Raw genomic sequence first — 4341 nt, 5'->3', positions numbered from 1 at the left:
CTCCTGAAGTTTCATCAACTCCATCTTTAGGGCAAAATATTTCTATAAATGACGGATGCACCAATGGCAATAGTACAACAGAAATGCACAAGAAGAAAGTTCTCATTTTGAAAGGAAGAAAAGGGCAAAACTTCTCTAGTATGGGATTATTTTAAAGTAATTGACATCCTAATGGGACTAAGAAAGCAGAGTGTAAACATTATAAAAGTAAATTCTCCATATTAGTAAGCTCAAGTACTAGTCATTTGGGACGACACTTGCTCAAATGTATCCCAAAGAGACTTTATGACAAACAACAACAAAAGATAAATTTGCAAGTAGTTGACTCAAGAAGTAATTCACAACATGTCACTGTCGCCCTTACCGATGGAAAGTTTGATATGATGAAAATGAGAGAGTCAATTGCACATTGGATACTTATGCATGAACATCCTTTCACAATTGTTGAGGAGGAGGGATTTAACATGATGCAAAAGCATGGAATGCTTGAGTGGGAATTTGTCTCACGTGTCTCCATAAAAAAATATTGTGTAAAAGTTTTTGAGATAGAAAAGAAGAAGCTGAAGGATTTATTGAAATCCATTTCAAAGACTAGTGTAACAATAGATATGTGGAAGTCTACTAATCAAAAGATCGAGCACATGGTTCTCATAGGCCATTTTGTCTATTCTAATTGACATTTACAGAAGCGTGTTCTTAGCTTTATTCACATACCTCCTCCTCATCATGGGCTTGAGATTGCTGATAATATTTACAAGTGTTTGAAGGATTGGTGCATTGAGAATAAGGTGTTCACTATTTTGGTAGATAATGCATCAAATAATGACTCGGCTATTAGGATCTTAAGTGAAACTTTTTCATGGGTTAAGAAGTTGCCTTATGGAGGAAATATGTTTCATGTACGCTATTGTGCACATATATTGAATCTTATGGTTCAAGATGGACTTTCTAGAATTAGTTATACTATTGAGGATATACATGACACTGTCACGTTTATCAATCAAACTGAAGGAAGACTTCAGTTGTTTTATGAGATTGTACAACAGTTACAATTGCCACATAGAAAGCTTATTCTTGAATGCCGGACAAGATGGAATTTAACATATGAGATGTTGTTCGCTGCAATCAAATTTAAAGTGGTGTTTCCAATGTACAAAGAAAGTGATCCATGCTATCTTAGTTGTCCCAATAATGAAGATTGGTTAAAGGTGGAAAAGGTATGTGAGATTTCAAAAGTTTTTTACTCTACAACGAACATTATCTCTGGTAGTAAGTATCCCACTTCAAACTTATTTCTTAATGGAGTTTATAGAATCAAAGTTTTGTTGGATAAGAAATTTCAAGATCCTAACGAAGATAAGTTTGTTCATGACATGGTTGGGTGCATGAAACATAAATTTGATAAGTATTGGGGAGAGTGCAACTTAATGATGTCGATTGGCGAGGGTTATTGAGTTTTGCTTTCCTAGGACGTATCCCAAACATGAAGCTCGTGAAAATATAGACGAAGTGAAAAAAAGCTTTATATGAGTTGTATGGAGAATATGTGGATGATTACTACTCTATTGGTGGTGAAGGAAATAATGAAAATTTTGTTGGTTTAAGTGGAAACAATGTGAACATTCAACCTTCATTTTCCGGGTGGTATGAGTTTGCTCAATTTGTAAGAACAACCGAAAATATACAACCACAAAAATCAGATTTAGATAATTATCTTGAAGAGGGTTGTTACATTTGTGATATCGATCCAACACCATTTGATGCTTTACAATGGTGGTGATCAAATTCGTTAAAGTATGTATATTGTCAGGCATGGCTCGAGATATACTTGTTATTCATATCATTACTGTTGCGTCGGAAGCTACTTTTAGTGTGGGTAATAGAGTTATTGACACATATAGAGCATCATTGGCTCCAGAAACGGTCGAAGTCTTAGTTTGTGGAGGAGATTGGTGTCGAAACCTCTATGGTTTGAAAAGAAAGAATAAGGCATTATTCATTTGTTTCTCACCCTACTTTTTATGTATATTTTCTAATTTAAAGATACTTATTGTTCTTATGTTTATGCATTTCAGAAAGAGAAGAAACAAATGAAGATTAATCTTCTCATTCCATGACAGATACATGAGAAGTAACTATATTTACAATGTTTAGAACTATAAATTTGTTGTTAATTTTTGCTCTCTCTAGGTTAAGTTGTTGTTTTTTTGCTGTTGCTGTTTTTTTTTGTTGTTGCTATTTTTATGGTGTTGTTTTTTGTTGTTGTTACTATTTTTATGGTGTTGTTGTTTTTTTGGTGTTGCTGCTGTTTTTCTGTTGATGTGTGAGGTTAATTTGCTTTTTTTTTTATGGTTATATGTGTTGTATTTTTTTTTTGTTAATTGTTGTTATTTTAACAGGTACAAGAGACTGTTTTGGTTGCAAACATTCCAAAACATCGCTAATTAAAACATTTATCAGAGTTCATCCCAAAATCATTCATTGCGGAAAACATGGGCGTGTGCACTGCGATCAACCCGTACCCCTTTCTTTCCAAACCGATGATACCTGAAACAATAAACAAAACTGTAAGCACGAAGCTTAGTGAGTTCCCCAGAGCATACCCCACACAATCCACATAATCACATAAACCATATTAGCTATATCAGCTACATAAACCACATAAGTCATACCAATCACATAAGCCATGCATATAAACATATAGGGATGCCGTGGGCTCCTCCCAGGGTCTTGCTCCAGGATGTCATGGGCTCCCCGCATGGTCTTACACCTAAGTGCCATGGGCTCCCCCATGGTCTTTAATAGGAAAGCCATGGGCTCCCCATATTGTCTTACATCCAAGTGTCATGGGCTCCCCTATGGTCTTTAATAGGAAAGCCACGGGCTCTCCACATGGTCTGACATCCAAGTGCCATGGGCTCCCCATGGTCTTTCATACAAGTATACCACATATACAACTAGCATACATCCTAGCATATAACCAACTAACATGTCACATTACACTACATCAACTAGTTTTCCAAATTGGGCCCAAACCTCTACATGGGTCTTGCCATGAGGCCCAATCATTTTTTCACTCCAACACACTTAACATTCTAATGGTCCAATAATAATTCTCCGAAGGCCCAAGGACCAAGCCCATTGGGCCCACTAAAGATAAACACTCCTACAAGGCCCAATATATGGCCTAATTTCCAATTGGGCCGGATCCCTTCACATGGGCCTCAACCTAAGGCCCAATAATGTTTCTCTAGTCCATAATCTTGTTTCCAGTTGGCCCACGAAGGCCCACAACAACCTAGTCCAAGAATTGGCCCAAACCGAGGCTCACAAATGCGAAGTACACTTCTATATTGGGCCACAAGGCCCAATAGGCCCAACTTTTCCAATATTGGCCCAAAGATACATTCAGGCCCAACTATCAGCAAATCCAGGCCCAAAACCATTAGGGCCCAAAGTTCCGAAGTCCACTAAGGCCCAAGTCCTCCTGAGAGCGTACGCCGAGCGTACCTCTTCTGTACGCTCAGTGTACTGGGAAAAAGGGTTGTTGTCACACCCCCGAACGAGACGGCGGAAACGTCCGGGGGCTCGTGTGACTAACAATTGAATAATCATCACAATGAATATATATGAAACATAACACATTCATCACCAACATTACATATTACAACCATCATTGTTCACATCAAGTACATTGTTAAAATACATAAGTTCAAATTGTTAAAAATACGATAAGTGCTGTTATATAAAACGAAACCATACACACTTGCAAATCTTCCAGCTTAACGATTACCTGAGAATACAAGTTATTTTAAAAACGGTCAACATATATAATGTTGGTGAGTTCATAAGTATGTTTGAGTAAAAGTCTTTGTATCTTTCATAAAAACCCAGAAAATCCGATATTTTCTGTAAAATGTTTGAAAATGATGTGGAAATCAAGTATAAATGCATGTGTGAATTTCATATTTAAAACTTGTATGAGTGTAGTTTAGATTCATTGTAATTTGAATAAATGATAAGTGTATATGAATAATTTCCCCAGAAAATCCGATATTTTCTGTTTTATAACAACGTCTAGATTCTTGTATCATTAGATAAGTCGTTTCGCATTGACACAATTAAAGAGTTTATCTTCAAAAGGTTAAACTTTTGGTATTGAATCCCTATATGAGCCGTTATAACCATGCATGATAATGACTAGGTCGCCCGTCTTGGTATTTTTCCAAATGCCGGTCTTGCTAAGGATTTTGTCGCCCTAGACTGGCCTAGTCTAGTTGTAGCGAACAGCTAAGGCGTGGGGGGTCACCCCGTATAGATCTATACACAACTCCCGCTTTC

At 37.0% G+C, this 4341-nt stretch overlaps 1 pseudogene; it reads left to right on the top strand.

Annotated features, from left to right (window-relative positions):
* The first annotated feature begins 608 nt into the window (after window positions 1-608).
* On the top strand, window positions 609-2117 carry LOC145113217 (zinc finger BED domain-containing protein RICESLEEPER 2-like; annotated as a pseudogene).
* The last annotated feature ends 2224 nt before the right edge of the window (window positions 2118-4341 follow it).

This window comes from Lactuca virosa, chromosome 5, assembly GCF_052849685.1.
Source record: "Lactuca virosa cultivar CGN04683 chromosome 5, Lactuca_virosa_CGN04683_v6, whole genome shotgun sequence".
In the NCBI taxonomy this organism is placed as follows: domain Eukaryota; kingdom Viridiplantae; phylum Streptophyta; class Magnoliopsida; order Asterales; family Asteraceae; genus Lactuca; species Lactuca virosa.
The sequence above is the reverse complement of the archived record's forward strand: the minus strand, read 5'-3'. Positions and strand labels throughout refer to the sequence as shown.